The sequence below is a fragment of the Giraffa tippelskirchi genome, chromosome 7 (assembly GCF_054371585.1).
Source record: "Giraffa tippelskirchi isolate mGirTip1 chromosome 7, T2T-mGirTip1v1.2.pri, whole genome shotgun sequence".
Lineage (NCBI taxonomy): Eukaryota > Metazoa > Chordata > Mammalia > Artiodactyla > Giraffidae > Giraffa > Giraffa tippelskirchi.
The window spans coordinates 40,250,168-40,260,234 of record NC_137281.1 but is presented as its reverse complement, the minus strand read 5'-3'; the positions used below and the strand labels follow the sequence as shown (position 1 = coordinate 40,260,234).

The 10,067-nt window shown below is 40.1% G+C and overlaps 1 non-coding gene across 1 annotated transcript; it reads left to right on the top strand.

Moving 5' to 3' along the window:
- The first annotated feature begins 7,378 nt into the window (after positions 1–7,378).
- TRNAC-GCA (transfer RNA cysteine (anticodon GCA)) lies at positions 7,379–7,450 on the top strand. Its single transcript has one exon. It is a non-coding gene; the product is annotated as a tRNA-Cys (tRNA).
- The last annotated feature ends 2,617 nt before the right edge of the window (positions 7,451–10,067 follow it).

Sequence of the window (10,067 nt, the reverse complement as noted above, 5' to 3'; positions counted from 1 at the left end):
GGTTCCTTCCATTAGAAATCAAAGCCCAAAAACAATTTTTCCAGAAGATAACAGAATAGAAAGAAGTAACTCTAGGAGTGGGCTGAGCAGAGTCCTGGAATAAACAGCTTTAAACTTTGCAGTTAAGAGCTCTGACTTTGGTGCCAGGCACATTTTTTTGTCAAACTTTCTTCAAAATGCAATATCCAATTTCTATCTTTCCTGATGTAGCAAGAAGCACAAACGTAAAGTCAACCCCAAAGAAAGCTAAATATGCATATAGCATTTACACACAGAGCAGGCTGCCCATCAACCCAGAAAATGCTCATCTCCATCTTTCAGAATTTAGGAAAAACACAGAAGTATATCTTCAGAGATAAATATGCCAAGGAAAAACAATCCAGGTGATTATACTGGTTTATTGTTACTGGTTGATTGTTTTTCCTCTGAAATTGAAAGAAGCAATGGACATATGACATAATAAAGGACTCCAATTCAGTTTATACTATTTACAAGAACTTGAATTAATGAAAATAGTTGTTACTTATGTTTTATTTAAAAAGCACTTACAAAACACCTAACAGGTTTGAGGTTCTTACTGTGTGTTGCTGCTGCTGCTGCTAAGTCGCTTCAGTCGTGTCCGACTCTGTGCGACCCCATAGACGGCAGCCCACCGGGCTCCCCCGTCCCTGGGATTCTCCAGGCAAGAATACTGGAGTGGGCTGCCATTTCTTTCTCCAGTGCATGAAAGGGAAAAGTGAAAGTGAAGTCGCTCAGTCGTGTCCGACTCTTAGCGACCCCATGGACTGTAGCCTACCAGGCTCCTCCGTCCATGGGATTTTCCAGGCAAGATTATTGGAGTGGGTTACCATTCCCTTCTGCAGGAGATCTTCCCAACCCAGGGATCAAAACCAAGTCTCCTGCATTACAGGCAGATTCTTTACCCTCTGAGCCACCATGGAAGCACTTAGTACTCATAACTATACCATTAAACAGACACAATTATTTTCTTCACTTTATAAATGAGAAAACAAGGCTCAGACATGCTGCAAAATTAGCCCCAGGTAACACTGCTAATAAATTCCAGAGTGGCAGAGCTGGGATCCAAATCTGGGACCATATCCATATTTTAACCCCTATACTATGCATCCCCTCTAAGGAATTGAATCCAGGTCTCCTGCATTACAGGCAGGTTCTTTACCATCTGAACCACCAGGGAAGCCTATATAAGGGACAGTGTCATCTGTCTCTGTATCTTCTAAATGCAAGGAAAAGTAATATCAACAAAAATGTGGAGCATTTTTTTTTCCCCTGGGGAAGTGAGGCACTAAACAGCTACTGCAGTTAGGGAATCTGTTCTTCAAGGAAATTTTATGGAATCACTACTTTGGTATCTGGGCAGATAACATTGTTATCTGGGCAGGATGCTGGATACTCTTCTTGCAATAGACAAGATGGTATTTATCCTGAGATCTATCTCTGCTCTCAGAGTCTGCTGTTCTATTCATATTCCAAAGCCAGCATTAGCAGATTCAGGAACGGGTCTGTTGTTCCGTTTTTAAAAAGATTTCAAACTTCTACCTAAATCTTTCAGCTTTAAATCATTTTTCTTTTATTCATTCTTCTGAAGTTTCTGAGGGATTGCCAATACTTGACTTTGCTTTGACAAAGCTATCCTTGGATATCAGATTAGATAAGATGATGAATTCGACTTTAGACGCCACATAAGTTAAAAGCCCAGGAGTTTTAGCAGAAAACTTCCCCAAACACAGTTAAATCTCAAAGCCTACAAAGAATGGAGGGGGTTGGGTTACCTATAAAATAATCCAAATCATTGAGGCTGTTGCTCAGATTATTGAAACCCTGCAACAGAAAGATTTTCTACATTTTTTTCCCCCCCAATGAGCCTACACAGCCAGCAAAAATCTCCTAGGTCATGAGAGAAAAACATTTTGTTCAAAATGGAAAAGAACAGCTAAATTATGACCAGGGATAAAATTTCCATACTTCATAGATTCTAAAATGTGTATTCCTCACCTTTTTTGCATCTCTAAAATTGGGTGCACAATCACTGGTGGCCAGGTGTCAGTCACAGTGTAGTTGTCATTGTCTCTTCATGGGCATCAACGTGTGCAGAATGGGTGTCTAGTTTGCAAGAGAATCATGGGGGCAATAATAAGTTCTTTTAAGCAAAGTATTCATCACCAAGACTCTTGGTGGTATAGAATACGCAAGCATTGACATAGATGAAATGTTATTCAAAACACCTTCAAGACATCAAAAGTGAAGACGTTTTAGAAATCGCCTAACAAATTTATTTCAACTATATTTTCTATGTATAATAATGGTGTGCCTAAACAAGTTTAAAAGAAAAGTTTTAATAAGTAGAAAATGAAAAACTTTTAATAGGTAAACAGAGTGCACCAATTTAATTGGCACTAGTTTTCTTTACTGTGTTAATCACACATAAAAGAATGGTTTGACTTCAATCAGCACTGGCTTCGATTCAATGAAATAATGATAAAAAGATGACGCTAGAGGTAAAGAACCCACCTGCCAATGCAGGAGATGGAAGAGATGTGAGTTTGATCCCTGGGTTCCCCTGGCGGAGGACATGACAACCCACTCCAGTATTCCTGCCTGGGAAATTCTATGGACAGAGGAGCTGGGCAGGCTACAGTCCATGGGTCACAAAGAATGGGACATAACTGAAGTGACTTAGCACCCACGCACACAGTATATAACACAATGCTTATGAACTCCAGTTTTGGCAGCAGATAATCTGGGCACAAATTTTGAGCTTGACAAATACATTACTTTTAGTTGAATTTCTCAAATTATTCATCTTTTAGAAGTTTCTGTAGTGTTGGTGTTGGTTTCTATAGTGTGTGGTGTTGGAGAAGACTCTTGACAGTCTGTTGGACTGCAAGGAGATCAACCCTAAATGAAATCAGTCCTGAATATTCATTGGAAGGACTGATGCTGAAGCTGAAACTCCAACACTTTGGTCACCTGATGCTAAGAACTGATTCATTTGCAAAGACCCTGATGCTGGGAAAGATTGAAGGCAGGAGAAGAAGAGGGCGACAGAGAAGGATAAGATGGTGAATCACATCACCGACTCAATGGACATGAGTTTGAGCAAGTTCTGGGAGTTGGTGATGGACAGGGAAGCCTGGCATGCTGCAGTCCGTGGGGTTGCAAAGAGTCAGACATGACTGAACGACTGAACTGATAGCTCATCTACAAAATACAGGTGCTTATTTCATAATGAGGATGACTGAATGGGAAAATGTATGTAAGACACTTAGCAGCAAGCACACAAGCATTTAATATGTGAGCAGCTCTTGATTTTTACCTACTTCAGCACAGGCCTCATAGCATCCTGTCCTTTTTCCTTTTCCCTTGGAAACAGGAGTTTCTGAGAGAACTGGGGTTGGATTTGATTTTTTTTTTTTCTTTATCATTTCTGCAACACCACTTTAATGACCAGAAAGGAGAAAAATTCACTAATAAAAACAGATTAAGTTAAGCATACATGAGCAGTGCAACCTTCTCTCATCACCCTGGAATACATATTTAGTGCCACAGAAGGTAAAATGAGGTCACCCGGAAGTGGGTGGAAGGGTAGTCATCTCATCATGGGATGAATAATAACCAATGGTAAGAAAGAACCAGGGGGAAGGCAAGCAGATAATTTCTCCTTCTTGTCACTATTTTCTGGGGTTCTTCCTTAAGCCCTTCTGGAAAACTCCAGTGTGCCAAGCAAATTTACACACCGAGGGACTTCCTGTTTTACACCATGGCTCAGTGAGAAGACGTGGCCAGTCCAGGAACCTATCTCCTCAGATGCTCTGCACCGTTTCCTTCTGCCTCACCTTCACCACTGTGAGCTTGCAACTTCCAAGTAAAACATCAGGATTTCAATCCTCACCTTGCCTCTGCTTTCCAGAAGACTCAGCACATTCCTGTGACCCACATGTTGGTTATGCCGTAGAGTTCATGGGGAGCGTTGGAAATGGAGGTCTCAATTGTTTCTAGAAGCAGGCAGTGTGGTTTAGTCAAATACAGAAGCAAATGTGGAGCCGGGTGTCCTAGATTCAAGCCTTGGCTCTGGTTCTTATTAACTGTGTGACCTTTAATCTCCCTCATCAGCCTAATGGACATGACATTACCTGCCATCCTTATCTTGAAATGCCATCATCAGGATCAGACGAGATAAGGTTTGAGAAAGTAAAGTGTAAGCCATGAAGTAGCATACAAATATACTAACAATATAATAGTTATTGCTGTGGAACAAGGATTTAGTCTCACAATCTCTGTGGTTGCTTTCAGTCAGAACAAGATCACTGCTAAAAGTTTACAAAATTGTGCTAACTGCCTGTAGGTTATGTGTGTTTGGGGGCTTTCATAGAAATAATACCCTACTAGAGCAGGGGTCACTAAACTATAATCAAATTCTGAGGGGTATTATCGTTTTTATCTTTCATCTCATTCTTTTTCACTTCCATTTTAGTATACACTTTAGAAACAAAATTGAACATGTACATAATGTATAACTAAATACATATACACACTAAATATGTTCAGGGTGAACAGCTGAAAGTACCTACAACAAGCCTCTCGGATCTAGCCATGTTACTACATATAGATACAGTTATTCTACCTGAACTCATGTATGATGCTACATTATTTGAATATATCACAGTATATGGATCAATTTCCCTTTATTAAATTTGGCTGCCCCTAGTTTTTACGGCCACAAACAATGATTCAGTAAATATATATGACTTGCTTTCCTCCAGACCCATGACTACTTGGTAAAGCCTGGTGATGGGAACTTGCTCTGACCTTGTCCAGCTTTGGGTTCTACATAGACCTAGTACTCAAATCCAGACCCAGACACAACTAGGCCATTGGTAAATTTTCCTTGGCTGACTGCAAATGTGCTTTATCTGCCTTGATGACAAATGGATTACACTGAAAATTTTCAAAGACTCCACTAACGTAGGAATCTATAGAAAGTAAAAATAATTTGAGGTGCCTCAGATTCCCCTACTTCTTACCTGTCCCCAGTTGTTCCTGACATAGTCCAGGGCTCTCTCTCCCTGGTGCCGTGGAAGGTGACCCCACCTTACTCTTGCACCCCAACTCGTGCGGGCTGGCTTCTACAAACTCTAATTAGGCTGCAGCCTTTCCTGCCTTATGTATCTTTGATTTTATGGAGGATTCTGGAAGCTCTGTGAACCTGTACTCTGATTTGAATTATTAAAGCAGGTCAGTATGTATGCTTTTAGAAGCAAGATTCTCTATTCAACCATCCTCTATATGAAAAAGGAAAATTTTCAACCATCAGTTACCCCCATGAATAGTCTTTTTATTCCCTCCCTTTTTTTCTTTCTTTGGCAATTTCTCCATGCTTTAGCTTTTCTCTTTTTCCTGTACCCCCTTCTATCTTAATATAATTTCCTGGGCTGTGAGCCAAGCAGCATTCTAAGGCCTGCGGGAACCGATTCACATCAGGTGTGTGCACATTGCTTTTTATTTCTCCTTTTGTTTGAGTCTTAGGTTGATTTGACCCAAATCATTTTCTTTTTTTTTAATTAATTTATTTATTTTAGTTGGAGGCTAATTACTTTACAATATTGTAGTGGTTTTTGCCCTACATGGACATGAATCAGCCATGGGTTTACATGTGTTTCCCTTCCTGGACCCCCCTTCCACCTCCCTCCCCATCCCATCCCTCTGGGTCATCCCATTGCACCTGCCCTGAGCACTTGTCTCATGCATTGAACATGGACTGGCTTTCTGTTTCACATATAATATACATGTTTCAATGCTATTCTCTCAGATCATCACACCCTTACCTTCTCCCACAGAGTCCAAAAGACTGTTCTATGCATCTGTGTCTCTTTTTCTGTCTCGCATATAGGGTTATCATTACCATCTTTCAAATTCCATGTATATGCGTTAGTATACTATATTGGTGTTTTTCTTTCTGACTTACTTCACCTGTATAATGGGCTCCAGTTTCATCCACCTCATTAGAACTGATTCAAATGTATTCTTTTTAATGGCTGAGTAATATTCCATTGTGTATATGTACCACAGCTTCCTTATCTATTCATCTGATGATGGACATCTAGGTTGCTTCCATGTCCTGGCTATTATAAACAGTGCTGCGATGTACAGTGGGGTACACGTGTCTCTTTCAATTCTGGTTTCCTTGTTGTGTATGCCCAGCAGTGGGATTGCTGGGTCATATGGCAGTTCTATTTCCAGTTTCTTGAGGAATCTCCACACTGTTCTCCATAGTGGCTGTACTAGTTTGCATTCCCACCAACAGTGTAAGAGGGTTCCCTTTTCTCCACACCTTCTCCAGCATTTATTGCTTGTAGACTTTTGGATAGCAGCCATTCTGACTGGCGTGAAATTGTACCTCATTGTGGTTTTGGTTTGCATTTCCCTAATAATGAGTGATATTGAGCATCTTTTCATGTGTTTGTTAGCCATCTGTATGTCTTCTTTGGAGAAATGTCTGTTTAGTTCTTTGGCCCATTTTTTGATTGGGTCGTTTATTTTTCTGGAATTGAGCTTCAGGAGTTGCTTGTATATTTTTGAGATTAATTGTTTGCCCGTTGCTTCATTTGCTATTATTTTCTCCCGTTCTGAAGGCTGTCTTTTCACCTTGTTTATAGTTTCCTTTATTGTGCAAAAGCTTTTAAGTTTAATTAGGCCCCATTTGTTTATTTTTGCTTTTATTTCCAATATTCTGGGAGGTGGGTTATAGAGGATCCTGCTGTGGTTTATGTTGGAGAGTGTTTTGCCTATGTTTTCCTCTAGGAGTTTTATAGTTTCTGGTCTTACGTTTAGCTCTTTAATCCATTTGACCCAAATCATTTTCAACCCTAGTATCAAACGTGAAACACCAGCTTGACCTACGAAGCCAATGTTTTAATTACCATAAAACTGCAAGTTTTGTAAGGGCTTCTTTTGGTCACCATTGAAACTCCACAGTTAGAGTATAGTCAATGTCCAGTAATATTTATTGAATGGATGAATGAATAAGCAACCACACAGTGAGGTGGGAGATAGGTTTAATCCAGCAACTGGCCCATTCAGACTTAGTATAAGACAAGGAAGAGATTCCTCAACCATAAAATTTGGATACTAAAGTAAAAGAGATTAGGGGACCATTGTTCACTATTCAGACATAACATTAAAGTCTAAAGAGATGGGTCTATTATTACCTACCATATTTACTCTAGAATTAAGAATAAGAAAAGTCACCTTGAGATTTTGATTCAGAACAGTAGAGTTTGAGTCACATATTCCCCTAGTTGATGACTCTTTAGACATGACCCAAGTCTTTTGTGCTTCAGTTTGTCTATAAAGGGCTTCCCTGGTGGCTCAGATGGTAAAGCATCTGCCTGCAATGCAGGAGACCTGGGTTTGATCCCCAGGTTGGGAAGATCCCCTGGAGAAGGAAATGGCAACACACTTCAGTATTCTTGTCTGGAAAATGCCATGGATGGAAGAGCCTTTTAAGCTACAGTCAATGGGATCGCAAAAACACGACTGAGCAACTTCACTTATCTACAAAACAAACAAAACCAGCATCTCCCTTACAGGCTGGTTACGATGATGAAATGAAAGAATCATTGTAACACTGAGTAATGATAAGGCTTCAATAAATTTGAGTTCCTTTCTCCATTTTTCCTTCTTTTCCCTTGCCAAGATGATTCAGTTACTGAAACGCTGAAAGGATTTCTTCAAAGGATGGTTTCATGGCACAGAAATAAATGACTGCTACATGGCTAAGTTATGATATATCAGGGGCAGGGCATCTGGTATTAAGGAACAGCAATCTGAACATAGATCCTGGGAAAAGGTTCCTAAGAGCTAGATTATTTTGCTTATTAGTAAGAACTGTACATCTCTTCATGTCATTAGCTTCATAAATCTATAATATTGTATATAGAATACATACATATACAAATACATACACATATATATTTTTAAGAGCTTTCACAACTCTTGTAGGTTGAATTGTATCCCCGCCTTCAATAATAAGTTCAAATTCTAACACCATGTACTTGTGAATGTGATCTTATTTAGAAACAGGATCTTTGAAGGTGTAATCAAGTAAAGATGAGATTGTATAGGATTAGGGTGGACCGTAAATTCAAGGAAAAGTTTCTTTGTTGTTGTTCAGTTACTAAGTCGAGTCTGACACTTTGAGACTCCATGAAGTGGAGCATACCAGGCTTTCCTGTCCTTCACTATCTCCCAGAGTTTGGCAAAGTGATATCTCTGCTTTTTAATATGCTGTTTAGTTTGTTATAGTTTTTCTTTCAAGGAGCAAGGTCTTTTAATTTTGTGGATGCAATCACCATCAGCAGTGATTTTGGAGCCCAAGAAAATAAAGTCTGTCACTGTTTCCACTTTTTCCCCTTCTGTTTGCCATGAAGTGATGGGACTGAATGCCATGATCTTAATTTTTTAAATGCTGAGTTTTAAGCCAGCTTGTTCGCCCTTCTCTTTCACTTTTATCAAGAGGCTCTTTAGTTCCTCTTTGCTTTCTGCCATTAGAGTCCTATCATCTACATATCTGAGGTTGTTGATATTTCTCCCAGCAATCTTGATTCCAGCTTGTGATTTATTCAGCCTGGGATTTTGCATGATGTACTCTGCATATAAGTTAAATAAACAGAGTGACAACATACAGCCTTGACGTACTCCTTTCCCAATTTTGAAACAGTCCATTGTTAATGTCTGGTTCCTACTGTTGCTTCTTGACCCGCATACAGGTTTCTCAGGAGGCAGGTAGGGTGGTCTGGTATTCCCATCTCTTTAAGAATTTTCCACAGTTTCTTGTGATCCACACAATCAAAGGCTTTAGCATAGTAAATGAAGCAGAAGTAGATTTTCTTTTTTAATTCTCTCACTTTTTCTATGATCTGATGGATGTTGGCAATTTGATCTCTGGTTCCTCTGCCTTTTCTGAATCCAGTTTATACATCTAGAAGTTCTCCCTTCGTGTATTGTTGAAGCCTAGCTTGAAGGCTTTGAGCACTACCTTGGTAACACGGGGCTAGCGCTGACACCACAGGACTAGAAGAAGATGACATCAGAGACCGAGAGCTTGCCCAAGATGCTGAACCTGACTGGAAAAACCAAAATGGCAGGGTTGAAGGCCATGTGCTCATCTTCTCCTGAGAGAGCACTAAAACACCAAAATCCTAACTAGTTGTTGAACGACCATTGCCAGGAGGATGGTTTCTTGTAAGGAGAAAAAGATTTGGCGACATAGAGACACACAGCGAGAAGACAGCCAGGTAAACGTAGAAAGAAACACCTGGAGCCACCAGAAGTTGGAAGAAGCAAAGAAGGATTCTAGCCTTTGAAGGGAGCATGGCTCCACTGGCTCCCTGATTTCAGACTTCTAGCCTACAGAGCTGCCTGAGAATAAATTTCTGTTGCTTTAAGTCACTCAGCTTTTTATAGCAACCCCAGGCAACTAATACAAATAGACTTCTTGAAGTTTCACAATTTTACAAAATTTAAACACTGATCTTGTACTGACTAAAAAGGCAACCGAACTTATTGGACCAAATTCATGTTTGATAGTGCTACTTATTAATCTGTATGTCACCTTATGGCTTACACATAAGGCTTTCTCAAACCTTATCTTGTCTGATCCTGATGATGGCATTTCAAGATAAGGAAGGCAGGTAATACCATTTCTATTAGGCTGATAAGAGAGATTAAAGGTCACACAGTTAATAAGAACTAGAGCCAAGGCTTGAATCTAGGGCACCTGGCTCCACATTTGCTTCTTTACGTGACTAAACCACATTGCCTGCTTCTAGAAACAATTGAGACCTCCATTTCCAAGGCTCCCCATGAAGTCTATGGCATAACCAACATGTGGATCACGGGAATGTGCTGATTCCTCTGAAATGCAGAGGCAAGGCAAGGATTGAAGTCCTGATGTTTTACTTGGAAGTTGCAAGCTCACAGTGGTGAAGGTGAGGCAGAAGGAAATGATGCAGAACATCTGAAAAGTTAAAGTTCCTGGACTGGCC